Source organism: Hylaeus volcanicus, chromosome 2 (assembly GCF_026283585.1).
Source record: "Hylaeus volcanicus isolate JK05 chromosome 2, UHH_iyHylVolc1.0_haploid, whole genome shotgun sequence".
NCBI classification, from domain to species: Eukaryota; Metazoa; Arthropoda; class Insecta; order Hymenoptera; family Colletidae; genus Hylaeus; species Hylaeus volcanicus.
This window is the reverse complement of record NC_071977.1, coordinates 19,964,826-19,981,374: the sequence shown is the minus strand read 5'-3', so window position 1 is coordinate 19,981,374 and position 16,549 is coordinate 19,964,826.

Here is a 16,549-nt window from a genome sequence, read left to right as displayed (position 1 = left end):
AGTTGACAACGAAAGGATTTTGCAATAAAGTGCGATATAGGTTTCTGAAAAATGTGAATGAGATACTAGGAACGATAGAAGGCAAGATACGTAAATCGAATTAAACTGCTACAGAGTTAAAGTCAGATAATATTAATATTCCATCTGGGAGAAACTTCACCATGTTGTACTGAGAGAAAATATCGTTCAGATTTAGAGTAAAAATAAAGTCATCTAGGTGTTCTAAATAATATATTTAGAATTCCTAAATAATAAATTTCATTAATATTTTTCATCAATGATGATAACAATAATAGTTACACGTAATTCAAATTACATTGAATACTAAAACATGTGAGATGATACTTTATAATAACATCCAGTTTCCTAACGTTCTTTTAAATGAACCCAAAAAACGATGCACTGATGCCACCTTGTGATTTTCATATTCCACGAATTCCCCGCGATTGGCGAAATAATAAACACCGTGGAATACATAAGCGCCTACTTTGTGCAAGGGCAGAAACAACGAATCTTCAACAAAAAAATGCTGCTTACGTCTCCAAACTGAGATTGATACGAGGACTTTTAACAATCTCGAAGAACCACGCAGCGAATCGAGCAAATACCAATCGCTCCACGTAATCTGCGGCGATTTCTCATCGTCTGTTGTCCGCGGTATCCCCTGGCTGAGCAACGCTTGACGCACACTAAACATCCATTTAAGATCCTTTCATTCGTCACCCTTAATTATCTTCTCGCTGGAATTCTCGCGCTCGAGTCGCCCCCTGCCCTCTCGATCCTTCGTCTCTCGCATGGCAAAAAGAGCATAATAATTCAATAGCCGCTATCTTGGTAACAACAGGCTATCCGTCAGTCTGGATCATTTCGGTAGCGAGTTTGCCTCACCTTCTTCCTCGCCCTTTATTCTCCTCGTTCTCTACGCTTCTCAGCTGTCGCTTCCTCTCCTTCTTCTTCTTCTTCTTCGTCATCTTCTTCCACTCATCCTATATACCAGTCCTCGTAACGATAATTACGTGTAATTAGCCGAATGGCGTACCTAACCGTGGTGATACGCGGTTTCGCGTGTAGTCGTTACGCCTCGCATGTTCCTCTGGCTGCGACTATATTTCTTATGTACTGACAGCACCTGGACTACCCACTGTGGCGAACCGATCCGATCCTGCCATCGCTGAACAGGACCATGAAAATTCCTAGAGACGAGACGCGCTTTTTAAGCAATCTCGTTCCGCGTATCGCTGGGACAGAACATGGTACTTTGGACCAGTCGAAGAGAAGGTGAATAAAACAAAGGTGGAATGCATTTTTCGTATGCAAGTTGTAGGTAAGGTACTAGTTTGTATCAAGTTGCTAAAATTTATAACAGTGGTGGTCGTAAATGTTGCGCCACTTAAAAATGGAGCATGATACTTAAGGCTAGTTGAAAAGGTGGTGAATGCAGGAGAAAATGGTGGCAATAGAAGTTCCATTACTTCTGAGTTAACATATTTTTAAAAATTTATAACTATTTTATTACCCATGGACAATTCATGAAGTATAAAAATCACAAGCATCGGTACATAATTTGTAGAGAGAATGACCTTTTTTCACAAGACTTTTTCAAGTTTTATTTAAAAGGAACGTTGAGAAGATGGTTTAGAATATTCTTATAAAATACCATTTCACATATTCTAGAGCCTATTTTAATTTTAATTGCATATATCTATAATTATAACTTGTATATATTCTGAGTGATATTTCCTTCTTGTTCAGAGGCATTCAATTTTACAAGTAACGCCTAATTTGAGTGGAGTAATATAATTTACATGCAATTAAAGTTTCTTTATTTCTTTTTGATTCCCCTTCAAAGTGCTCGAGGATCGTTTCGCTCTAAATTCGAAAACTATCCTCGCCTGTATGCGTGGTAACACGCGACCACCGTCGAGGATATGAATAATTTCAAAGGGCAAATAACTCTTAATTAATTACGTGTCCAGCATTCGAAAAACGCTCAGCCCCAGGGGTGGAGACCGGGGATAATTAGAGTGCGACTCCTGTCACAGGTTGGCTACGAAATTATAATCGAATTACACGTTTCGAAAGTGTACACTTACTTTGAAGGTGACGTTTACTTTAACACGTTGATTGCCGAAGTTGATTCGTTTATCTCGGCCATCAACGACGATGTAAAATTTTCGCCATGCCAAGCAAACACTGCTATTATAAGCATTAATATTTTATTAGGTAGTATTATCATTTCTCTGATGTGACGTATTTGACATATGGTTTCAGATGTTTATTTTAATAGCAATTATTGAATGAGAAATTTAACTTTTGGTAAAGTAGTGCTCTTAGGGCTCTTTGACAAAGGTTCTTGTTTTGATCAATTAAGGAATTATTAATCAAATCAAAAACATTTGTGAGAAGAATGAGCTGAGAGTCGAGGTTAAAAATAATTCTATACAACATAGTGATATCTACCTACTGGATATTTGAATTTATATTTATGTATATTTGAAATGATTAATGTATCTCATATTTTATTTAGTGATCTAGTTGTATAAGTAGACCTTTCTCTAAGTAGTTTTAATTTCAATATTTTAATATCACATATAGTGAACAATGTTTCGTTTGAAAAAAGCTTGTTATAGTTTAAAGAATGCAAATATATTAAGTACAAAATTGAATATTCAATCTTAAAAAAAAAAAATATATATATATATACATGTCGAATTGAGTAACCTCCTCCTTTTCGAAGTCGGTTAAAAATGATACCAAAAAATCTAAAAATTAAAATATTGATAGCAAAATTAATAAAAATTATAAAACTTCCTTACTTTATTATACTAAATCGCTTAACAATTAGTTATCTATTGTATCGGTTGAGAGAGTGTGACTTTACGAGATTTGCGAAAAATATGAAATTAAGCAAATTAAGCAAATGTACCATATAATCTAGTGTAGGCATTTCTGAGTAATAAATAAACCTTCTGGAAAGGACCTACATGCCTGTTTTCGAAAATAATATCGAATAATATAGAATAAACACGTCTAAAACATACTCCATTCGAAGAAACAGTGAAAAGACGTTTTCTCTTCGCAGAAGAACGAAATAATTCTCCTGGTATCTGTTGCGTGTAATTTCGACGGATACTTTATTTCACATTTGAAGGCGAGAAAGGTCTGCAGCGGCGTAAATCTTCGTATCGATGTTATACGCGTAGCATTTCTATTGTGAGCGGATAGGCGACAAGTAATAAGTTATTTTCACGAGCGTGTCTGTAATTGTGAATACGAACAGAAATTTATGTTCCACGTCGCACGAAAGTCGCAGACATTTGATTGGAATGCCTTGTCTCGGCGAGACATCGTGCAGTACCATTGAATTGTAATTTTATTAGCGACGATAAATTTTATGGGCGCAAGCTTCGGGACATCTGGCAAGAATGTCGGATTTCTTAGAAATCCCACCGAGGAAACACTGAATTACGCGCGTGATTATTTATAATCTCTTCGATGTATATTTATGTTGATCCAGAGTTGACACGAAGAAACTAATTACATTTAGGAATAATGGGACTCGTAGAAGTTGTTGACCTAGAGTTGACACGAAGAAACTAATTTCATCTGAAAATAATGGTACTCCTAGAAACTTGTGTTGATGCCTTTTACTCTGTACTTCTTAGTTAAAATGTTTGAAGCATTTTATCAAATATTTCGTTAGATACATATTTCATTATAAAAAATTCTTTTATATTCTCTCTTGGGGATACAATTTTCAAAAACTCTTCCACAAGTCTAGTTCAAACTGAGAGCATTCTAGGATAACCATCTCCTAGAGAATCTCTATTTTTGTTTTTAAATCTAACATGCCCACGGAACAAACTAAAACTTCTAAAAAATGACCCACTGTGCCATTTTTACCACCCGATATACACAACCAAAAAAATATTTTCTCAGTCCTCAAGGTACATACAAAAATCATCTAAAAGAAAAAGTCAGGACTCGCATTCGTATCCTTGGAATTAATTCCCCAAATTAGATCTCACATTAGAGCAACTCGACTACCCCTTAAAAATAATTATCTCAAGAAACACACACTGATAATTTAATAGCAAACATAAACTCTTCGAAATGATATCGTGGGGCACGGTTAAGGAAAGCAGGCACGCAAAAAATTCCGAAGAAATATTTGACACCGATCCAAGCGCAAGGCATGACGAAAGAACCCCAGAGCGAGGCGCTCCGCGAGTGCCGATAAATCGTTAAAGCGTTAAAAGCATATAAATCTAATCGCAAATGAAATTTCCGCGCAGAACCACCTGACCGTTAGGGGACGAGGTCCTTCTCATAAATACCGTCTGCGTCCACGGGTCGAAGTCATACGAGATCGGTGAGCTAACATCAAGAATCCTCGATCTTGGTCCTCGCGGGCTAAGTGTCGCATTCTTCACTGCCCGTACTCGTGGCTACGAATATTTCACGCCGCGAGATATTATTTACTCCGCGCAACAGGCATATTTATATTGGCGAAAATATATATGAACTCCCGCAAATACCCCGCCGTCCGCGGGGGAGCCTTATTTATATCGAGGAAGCGAAACGCATCCGGTTAGAAGTTACTTGACACTGTCCGCGACTCGGTGCTCGAATATTCACGCGCATCCTCGCAAATCTACGACAATTTTCCGCTCGCCGCGAGGCTCCGATCGTTTCTCGTTCCCTCGTCGTTCGTAATCTACCAATGCTTTTTTTCTTTTCGTATTTTTTATGAAATTCTAAGCGCGAGTGTCATTGTAGCAACGGGTTTCCATCGACCGCGTGCATCGCGGGATTAACAGCTTCTTCGTACCCTCTGACCCCTTGTAATCGTCGATACACGCGGGAGACGTTGATATAATCATTCTAGCGAGGAATTTTCATTAACCTGAGGATGGATATTATTTCGTTCGAACCAAAATAGTAGTGGATTTATTTGGTTATATTTGAATAAAGGAGGAATGGAAGTCTTGAAAGCGACGTGATCATTTTGCACGGCACTTAGCAATTCATTTTTCGAAATTGGTCTCAAACAGTGGAACAGGTTATGGTATGACACTCAACCTGTGTGATCCAAAATTGAGTTGGGATACTATCTAAGTCGTGGGATAGTACAAAATCTATTGATAAAATTATAGATTCCTATTTTAAATAATTCTAAAAATATAAGAATGAGAAGTTTTTTTTAGAGAAAACAGACTTTCTGACCCTGTTTTCACTAGTAGATAAGGATATAACTATCGACGATTCCTTTTCATTTCATTCATTTATTTAAAGTGCGTAACTTATATAAAGTTATTGCACTACTACTGACTTATTACTAGCTTATTTCCATTATACTTATTATCGTCTTACATGACTCCTGCATTGTTTTAATACTGTTTGCAGTATCTCTTACTTCTCATCTATTGGGGCCCGCTGACCCCCCTCTAGCTCGGGTACCTCGGGGTTGCTAAGCCCGTACTGTAGCTACAAACACCGCTACAGCCTCTGAGGGCTTATCGACGATTGGCATTTCTAGATCATAGTTTCCTATTGTTGAACTTGTTTTAACATCAGTTGTAAAGACATGAAATTAAAGACGAAATTTAAAAACGCATCTACGATGACCAAATGCATAATTTGAAAGATAACCTCAAACAAAAGTCTATTTCGTCTTTAACGAAATATTATTTGTATCTAATTATTAGACTGCGGATGTTCATGCAAACTCATATTTTTACAAATTGAGATAAAGGATTGAGATTTAAATGAATCCTTAACAGTGTAACATATATTTTATTGCTGATATTTCATATATTTTGCAATTATTTACACCCTCACATATCTTCCTATACTTGCATTTGCATAAATAACCGCAGCCAGCTGGCCGTATATTTTCCCCCTTCAACAGCACAATCCTCCCAAATATATTTGGATACTCCGTCTATTTTTATTCACCCTCCGTACTAATATTACAATATTTTGATAATATTTCACGTGGCTTATTCACTAGTTACGACCATCATTCGTTCACATCTTTCAGTTATGCGTCTCCTGTTGAGAAACCCTGATGCAGAGTTTCTAGCTCTAGCTCGACCGTTTCTTGGAGCGAGGAACGAGATGTAAATCTCCGAGCTGGCTGGCTGATACGTTTATTTTCACCGTTTGCCAGTTCGTCTAGAAGGCTAACAGCAATTATGGCGTTTATTACGTGTCTGTAACCCGGTCGCAGCGTGAGTTCGTGAAACTGAAAAGCGACGTGGAGCGCCAGAGCGCTATTTCGAAACGTCTTCTCTCGCGTAGGAGACGATGCCAGGTTACAGTGTACCGATGGCTCTTCAAATCTGTGTCGTGGAAATATAGATTCTGGCCTATAGAACATTATAATTATTCAAAAGCCATTTATATATATTTATATAACTATCTCAGGAATTTTTTGATTTCTCCACTATGGTTAAAATATTTTCTATGCTTCTAATAAAATTATTCGAATTATAAAAGATGTAAAATGAAGATGATCAACCTGGCTTATTTATAGAAATGATGCTTTAATATAGTTCAAATATATATGCTAATAAAATCTATTGACGTGTTAGTTATTCTGATTTTACATGTTCTATAATAGGAATAATTCTATCAAAAGCATAGAAAATATTTGGACAACAGTGGATCGATAAAAAAAATGTCTTCATGAGTTTTGAAACTTTCAATGATTCTCAAACATTTTTCATGGCACAATTAAATAAATGCTCTCATACAATCACGAAGCTTTTCGTTACTTTTTATTCTAAAAAAATGCAACGCAAAGACTTCGAAACGGTTTAAGAGTTTCACGAAGCTTTTCGTTACTTTTTATTCTAAAAAAATGCAACGCAAAGACTTCGAAACGGTTTAAGAGTTTCGAGACTTCAAGATTGATCAAAGCATTCAAAATCGACCGACAGTTTCAAGATCTTCCGGTAATCGAGCAATGCCCGGTATCAGGGAATCTTGACACGATTCGCATCTGACGTCACAGATTCAAAGCGTTTCAGCCAAGCCTTCGGCCCACTGCTGGCGCTGGTCGCGTGTTTCGAAAGGCCTGCGTGCATTGGCTCTCTGGCACGTTCCTCGCGCGTGACATTTCTTTCGGATAACCCCTGACAATGTAACCGATCTGTTTCAAAAGTCAGAGTCGATCAAATTATCGCGCGTATAAATCGCTTTGTATCGTTTGAGGAATGATTAATTGCCCGATGGTGATGGCTCGCGTGTGCCTGAACACCCGATAAACTTCAAGAGTGCCTTACGTCATGTTGGACATGTCTCTCTTGGACTCGAAGACAGAAACCGTGTAGAATTAAATGAACGTTAGGTCATTCGACTATTCACCTTTAATCGATGTATATTTAGTGTTTAGGAGCTAAAAGGAAATTATTGAGACGGTATCAGGACTCACAAAGGACATCAAACAGGTCAGAATCTGTTATTTTGGTAAAAATCATATACGTTTGACTTCAATTCACGATTAAAGGGCGAGACTTACCCTCAAAGTTGTGAAATTAATATTTTTGATATTAGCGAGGCAAGGAACAAATCACTCTAGCAATATAATTTGCAACCTATTTCATTAATTGTCACCAAAAACTTGTAGTAAGACAAAATGATACAAAATTAAGTAGTTATAAAAAGAAGTTTAAAAACATGAGTCAAAAATTGACTTGGTTGATAATTCTGGAGTTAATTAATTATCTCAAAAATTAACTACAGCTGGAAAACCATAAATAAATGACGATGAAGTTGATGCAAAAATAGGTGCATTAATGACAAAATTGCAGGAGAAATAATAATACAGTGGTAAATGTATGCATAGTAATACCGTAGAGGAATAAAATAAATAATATAAATAGAGTACAAATTTAATGAAATTAAATTAATGGAACAAGTAAATTACAAAAAAAAAATCAAATGAAATGGGTGAAAAAGTGAGTTACAAATAAAATAAGACCAAACAAGTGATACGACCTAATGCAGGGAGCACGGGAACAGGCATCAAAGAGCACCAGGTCGTTTTTGTCCTCGTTAGGCGGCATTCCCGTTCCTAATTCGACCATCCACGTCGCTCCGCGCGCCTCCAGTTGGCATAGCGTCGCTGTTAGGGGCGAGCCTCCGTCACGATTTGACGGCAGAATACAGGACGAAGCGACGGATTCCGTATTCGTGGCGCGCCTCTTTTGCCCCGTTCGTCGCTGGATGGATTCCAGCGAGTACGAACTCGGGTTAAAAGCGGCGTTTCCGATGTCCCAACGCTTGTAACAGCTCGCTGGAATGCGCGGCAGCCTCTGATACGGATCTCGCGTTATCCTGCCCGCTGATCTCCTTCGACTGGGCTCAAGCGATGAAGATGTTGGAACGCCGACCGCTTCTCTCGCGTTCGATAATTTCGCAGGACTTTCCAACCGCGTGGGTTATCGAGAAAATAAATAAATCGTGAATTAGACCTGTGGACTCTTTTCAATTCAAAGGTCACAGGTCGGTCAAGTCAGTGAAGTCGTTCAATACGTTGTTGACACTGGTATTTTTAACACGTTGATGGCCAAGTCATAAATAGGTGCTTTTCACTGAAGATCCAACGAAATTAATTCTTGAAGTTAAATGCCAAGAGAACGAATTTGACCAAAATACTTGAATTTCGATGAAGTTACAAAAATAAATACCACGATTAATGTTTAATTATGTAGTTTCCAATAGTTTGTAAAAATCAATTCGTGGTGTTCATTGAGGGTATCAAATAAGTAAATTACCAAAACAAAATTGAATAAAAGAAATGAAAACTACAGCTGCAAAACCATAAATGTATGACGATGAAGTTGATGCAAAAAGAAAGGTGCATTTAAGGTGCTCCTGTACAATGATGTGATCGAGTCTATTATAACTTGAACAGAAGAAAATTAGAAAAATGTTCTATTATATACGACATAAAAGTGAGTATGTACACAGAAATGTAAATTTCAATTTGAAAGTGGAATAATTAACTTCTTAATGAGTTGAAAATTTCTTGTAATACTAATTTCTTGACATACCAAAAGTAACTATAATTTAGATTGGAGAACAATTTTTAATTCTAACTTTCCAGCTCAGTCAAGTAAATTTATTCATTGGCTACGGACTGTGATTGAAAACCCGAGCAGCTTCCTCATTTCCTTTTCTATTTCCTTATTTCCTCCTAATAATAAAATAACCACGAATATTTAAAAAACAAAAATATTCTGAACAGATGATTTGTGCGCCTCTGGATTCTCGACGGTTTAATTGCGAATGGCGATTGTGAGCGCAACAGGAAGCTCATAAAAATGTATAAAATATTACCGCAGAATGCAAATTGCCTAAGAGCAGAGAAATTGAGTTGACCGCGAATGACATATGTAACTGCATGGATTACTTCATTTCGTATCGTACATGATATACGATACAACCTATAAAAACGTACATAATCATCTGCCAGCCTGGCAGTGCCAGGGGTAGTTTGTTATTCATAAGTATGTGTTACGGCCATCTTCCTATCTGTTATGAATACTCATTACACGTCGCGTACGTTACATTTCCATTAATTAAATTGTCATTTTTTTCTTCAATAGATTATTAATCATGATTGGTTGAAACTTTCTGGTCTGCTGCAATCATATTAATACATTTCTTCTGATACTTATACGTTACATATTTTCTAAACCTGTAAGCTATGAGTTTTTTTTTAGTAATGTCAAAGCGACAATCAAACAAATAGTTATTCGAAGTATTGTGTATTAAATAAATTATTAACATTTAGAACGAAGTTTTGAAGCCTAAATTCAATTTATGTAGAGTAAAACTTGTGTAATTCTAAGTCTAATAACCTTTTGTATTGTTCTATCGAATTCTTAAGTTGTATGGTACTCTAATTTCAATTAATTTTTATTTTTAATACAGTTTAGTATTCTGAATAGAGCCAAGGAACCGAAGGCTGAGCAACAGTAATATTAATTAGCTATGAATAAGCTAATGAATTGAATAGTATAGACTCCTTTCAATTTTTATTAATTTAAAAAAAAATAGTTTGTCTACGAGGAGGTTAAGAAGTATTTGAAAGGAAATACAAGAAACCGTTTTACCAGTCGTCGACCGGTCTATGCCTATAATTGCACCTAACGCTAATGGAACAATGAATGGTGTATAGTGTCAAAGGCGAGTGCAATAACTTTGCACTTAATTTATCGCGGGTTGCAATCATCGGGAATTAACTCCGCAACTGACCCACATATTTCCCACCGGCTGATGGATAGTCACTGAGGTAACCGCACGGCAGTCACCTGCTACCAGTAATGGACAACCCCATAAATGGTCTTCATTGGAATTGTCGTTCTCAGCTCAAGAAGCGGCTTCGCATTGTGTGTGGTTTCACCTTAAGCTTGCCTGAAACAAAAAAAAGAACCGAAGACTGGCTTGAGAAAGCGTTACGCGCGAAGGCAATCAGAAATTCTTAGATTTTCAAATTAAAATTGTTTAGAATAATTATCTTGAATAAATCTTTGAATATAGATCCTAAAATCATTCTACATAGTAATTGCGCTGGTTACTTGTGCTTTTAATTTGCGATAGCGGGACACTCGTACGGAGAAGTGCGTGTCTGACACTTGCAGTCACTTTCTACTAGCGAGAATTCTTTGTTCGGGATGCAAAGAAAAATATCCAAAAAGTATCCAAAAAGCTTCAATACTCGTAAGTAGAAGTTTTTTACATCTATCGTTATATTCTAAGAAGGCAACAAACTGTATAAAAAATTGTAATTGTTTAAGCCTCATTTGAAGTAGAAATATCCTTCCTACCATGAAAATACTATCTTCTTCCAACTTGTATAACCATATCAAGAACATTATTTCTCTTTTTTACCCACGCAAAAATATTTGTCGCACCACAAAGATATATTAAATAAGTATTAAAAACCAGAAATGGATCTATCGTACAGTTTTCTTGAAATAAATTCCTAAAGAACGTCCACTTTCCAGTAGAAAAAGACAACTATTCCCTTTACAAAAGTTAGAGAAGCAAGAATACTCGAAGATTTGAAATAAGATATTTTCGAAATTGCATGCTACCATTCTTCCTGTTGGCGAGGAAGGGACTGGTGATTTCTCTCGCTTCATCAGATACTCGTTTACGCGATAATTCTTGGCATCGTTCGAGAAACGACCACTTCCCCCTGCGGACACCGAAATAGATATTCTATCGTGACATCCTATGACAACGCGTTCGTGCGTAGATTAATCACGAGGTGGTAATTAATTAATTTTGCGACCAGACAAGCACCTCGCCTAGCGGCCAGAAAAATCAAAAGCTCGATGCATCGTAAGGAATAACTGATAATTTGCTGCATAAAAACTTGTCGGCCATTAATGCGCCAAGAAGTTAAGCCATGTTGGTAAATCATCGATGCATTTTTGTTATAACAAGTGTAAATATACAAAAATATACAAGGAAGCGTATATATGCATACATATACAAGACATAAAAAATAAAATACACGTTACTATATTTAGGAGACAAAAATATGAATTTGCATAAACGTCCAGAGTCTAATAATTACAATTAAACGTGAAAAATGATGTCGTTCAAATGTCCGCCACTACTAAAAGGAGTATTTTATTCTTAAACGACTAAATCCAAAAATTTCAAATCTTCCTATAAAATCATACAAATTTCATGGTAACATAAATTAATAGAATGTAACAGAACATTTGATTGTGCTGTATGGGAACTTGTTGGTCATTAATGCGCCAAAAATTCAGGTCTGTAGGTAAATCATCAGCGTATTTTTCTATATTGACGTTGCATTAATAGCCGTTTAGGAGAAATTACGTCGACTTGATTTTAAGAAATTGCCGGAAGTATACCGACAAATTGACTTAATCAGGAGTCGTAAAGATACGTTCGGGACTCGGTCGAGCTTCAATCGTGTTAATTGACGCAAATGGTCCGCTGGCGACGTCGATTTCCTTGGTCGAGCGAATGTAAAATATGAACTAACGATTATAAGAGAGGTCGCGAAAGCTTATTGCCCTCTTTTCTTGCGCACGTTTATTAGCAAGTGTACGTACTTTATTGCGGATAATTGCCATGAGCAGGTTTATATCTGTGAGCCAGAAATCGTGTCAGACTTATTATCGGCATCCGGGAATTCCGTTTTATAATTGAATTATTACTAGGATATTCGATAGATACACAAAGTGAAAACCAAGAATTATATATAGAAACGTGTTTGACCTGTATAATGCTTGTGAGAAATTTGATGTAGGCAAACTTTTAGGTCCAAGGTTTTATGTTGAATAAAAGTTGAGGTTTCCTTGGTGAGATGGCAAATGGACTGCTTTATTTTGAGTGTATTATGCTACTATTGATGGTGTATGTACATAAGATTGTAGTTACTTATTAGAAGTTTTAAAAAAGTGGAGCTACAATGATACAATTTCTATCGTAGAATGTATTTAAATATTTGTAATAATATACAACCAGTATTTGATACTCTACGAATGATTAGTTATAGGTCATATATGTATAATTAGGAATGCTAAGATGTACATGGCAAAATAATGATATTTTAACAATATTATTTTGTCATGCCATCCTTAGCATCCATAATTATTTCTTTACTTATTGACATTTTTTTAAATATTTGTTTTACACATTTCTTTCCCCATAAATGTCAATTCACAATCCATTCAATTCTAGAACTCTTACCCAACAACTGTTACGACTACATTTCTAACGTTCTAAAGTTCTTAGCCATTGAGTAGTTGACAAATAATTGTCGATCGATAAACAAATCCGCTTAGCTCAGCTGGATTTTTCCGGCAGGAACAAGGTCCTGGAGAACCGTAAGATGGAATAGATCGATTCGATTCGATGATACCAGTTATGTAACGTGTTAAGTATCCACTGGTGCGTGGGAGTATTAACACGCGTCTTGCCCTCACGCAAAATCCTCGGCGGTGATCGTAAAAACTTAACAGACGTTTATATTTCCTGTTTACGATCAGAAATTACGTCAGTCCGACTCTACATCCGCCATGCATATTAACCATCGGTGGACGCAGAGTATACACAAAAGTGGACAAAATTTTAACTCAAGTGAAGATATTAAATAATGTGTAAACTATACAATATTTTCATCTAAACTTCATCGGTACAAGATGATTCAGTATTTTTTATTCGATGGTATTATGAAGAAGGGTACTACATACGTTTATTCGTTGAATAAAGGTAACGCTAATAATTCGAACCCTTCTAATAAAGCATCAAGATAAGGTGTATTTATTGAATTTTTCAATTAAATAATTTGTATATCTACAATGAATGATGGAATTATAATTATGAATTTTTCATATTACAAATAGAACGAAACTGATTCGGAAAATTTCGTTAAAAACTTTCTTTCTTTTTTAAATAAAAACTTCGGATTCCGCCTCGTCGCAGGCCCCCGAGAGCAGGTTATGCATTGTAATAAATATACAACAAAGCAACGGGTTCGTCGCGCAACAGTAGCCACGTTTCTCCACCTAGTCGGACGTGGATTCGATCACTAAATCAAACGTAACGTTGTTATCAGAGGCGATAAACTTTACGGTGATATTTATTCCTCGCCACTGGACAATAATCCGCAGATAAAGTCGGGATTTGCATTTTCTATACTCGAAAACGTATCAATTATTGAACTATCCACCGCAAGCTTGTTTCTCTTGCGAGGCGATTTTTCAACGATAAACCGGACCAGTTTCCATTCGTGTCACACGGAGATACAGGTGCTCGTAATGTCACCACGAGTGGTGGGAAAAATTTACGCTGCGGGGTGATAAAATGTGAAGCTAGTTTTTCGAACGACGGAATATAATAGCTCGACGCGGAGGAGAACGTGTTGCTGGTCGCCGCGCGAAACGAATTGCTGCTTATTGCGAGAGTAAATCGTCGAGACCCCCGTTTCGATATTTTATAGGAATCGAATTTTATCGTGGAACGACCTCGCAAATGCCATACGCACTTTTTGGCGAGGTGAAATAATTTTAAAGTGTTATATAATATTTGCTTGTATTATCCAATTCCATGTACGTTTTACTGTTACATCTAATTTAATTTTAAACAACTTTATTTTCTATATTTATTATATTTTACAGTTCGCTCATTACATTTACTTTTGACTCCTTTTATTGTGAATATAAATCCACGAAGAAAATCTTCTGGGAAATTTAATTTGGGACAGACCGAGGCAGGTTTTGCAATTAGTTTATTTAATATTGCACAAGGATGTATTGTAAATTAAAATAAAAAAATTCATAGAGTCTCAAATAATGTACATTAAACAAAAAGATAAGCAATGCAACTTAACTGATCTCAATGTACTTCTAAAAAAAAAATTATAATTTCAATATGTATTAAATAAACTGCTTGAAAAATCTACATTGTTTTAATTTTCAATATTGTTAAGCAAGAATTTAGTATTATAGCCAAATGAATGCTCCATTCTACTCGCATAATTATAGCACTACGATTTAAAATATGTCAAAATTTAAAAAGAACAATCGCAGAATTAAAAAGAACATCATAAAGAGCAATCGAACAAACTATTAAAAGAGATCTGTGTTGTGCTATTTATGTTTGAAAACATGCTAAACCGACGTTGCAAAACTTGCTTCCCACTTTGTTATCGTCGTGGTGAATTTGTAACGCGTACACGAATATGCATCTTAATTATTTCGAATACTAGAAATATGTTTATCGACGAACGAAGGGAATATTTACGTTGACAGCCAACGATAATGTCTGTGTATATCACGAGAGGGGGATAATGTTGCGTAACTTTAAATGCCAATTTCCAATAAAGCGTAACGTCGCGTTTTAGAAAACTTTTTTTTTCCTTTTCTTTTTTATTAATTTCGCTCGCACGAACCATTTATCATCGAATGAGTAATAGAAAGAAATTCCTTTCAGGTATCCGTGGTGCCAATAATTGAATATCTATTGCAAGCTAACACTATATAAGCAACTGTTACATGTTACACATTTCCTATCGTAAGATTTGTATTCGTTAAACCGGATCTGTCGATGCAAAGAGCAAGGCACCTGTTACTTCGTGGTCGTAAAAGCTGAAGGTCTGTCAAAAAATGCGAAACAGTATTACCTATACATTCTCCGAAATCCAGAGGAGAAAGATACTGGTTGGTTGCATAGTTTAAATAATGGCAGGACGTTTACATATTTCAACTAATTTATATCCTCTCACAATAATGGTTTCAGAGGCTACGCTACTTCAAACTATTTTAGTTAATTCCCACTAGGAAAAGAAAACATCAAACATTTTCTTTCATAACAGATGTGTCAATAAAATTTTTATTTACAGTTATTTCTCAGCCTTTAATTAATATCGTACTCAACAAAATCATATAGCAAATGCATTTAAATGGAGTAGTTACTCACTAACCTCCTTAGTTAAAATATCCTATCCGAGGCAATTAATCGATATATTTCCTGTCTGTATACATGTTCCAAGAAATCATTTATCCTATCATGAGATAATTACTCAATAATTTATGTTCGATAAAGAAAAATAAGAATGTCACAAAAAATGAAGCTTTATACCAGAGATTCAAAAATGTAAGCAAATTCGAATCACTCAAAACAAGTAAACACTATTGAAGAATTTAGATTTCTAATCACTACACTGCCTTTAATTCAGTAAAGCCATCGATAGAAGAAACGCGATAAAACGTAGAATTCCTCGTTGTCGTGTACTCGCGGAACTCGCCGTATCTTTCCACGCAGAGGCGAAACTTCAATAGGCAATTAATTTTTTCATCAAGCTAATGAGAAACGAAGTTACGAGAGACACGATGATTGAGCTCGTTGAATTCTCTCGTTGAGATTGAAACGCCAGATTGCGTTTTCGACGGGAACCGCAGCCCGCAGAACCGCGTGCATCTATTCCACGTTGAAAGGTTAGAGCCAGCTTCGAGGCTTATCTTTCAAATTGCTGTCATTGGTTACAATCGCGGATTACGATCATTCGTGTCTACGGTAATAAAACGAACTATTTGCATTTATAATTCATCCCAAGCCGCCGCGACCGCAAGAAGGTGCAATCTCAACAATATAGCGAAAACGTTCGATGCCTGATGCAATTATTCAACACGAAGATATAGACCATAGGAAAAGGTAACACGATGGAGGAAGATACATTATATTCCCTGTATATAGGTCAAAAGTTTGGGATCATTTGTATGGTTTACGGATAAACATAAAATAGAAGCCCGATTTTTGAAGGAGTAGTAGCAAAATTATTCTTCACTTCGTATTTAGTATTTATAGTCCTGTTGATATTCTAGGGCATTCTGTACAGAGATCTATTTCAGAATTTAGTAGAATCCTAATCTGCGCCTCCTCAGAATAATTATGTGTAAAGTAAATATAATCAGTATAAGACAATATATATTCTGATATGAAATAGAGTATATTTAAAATAAAATAGATAAACATAGAAAAAAATTTG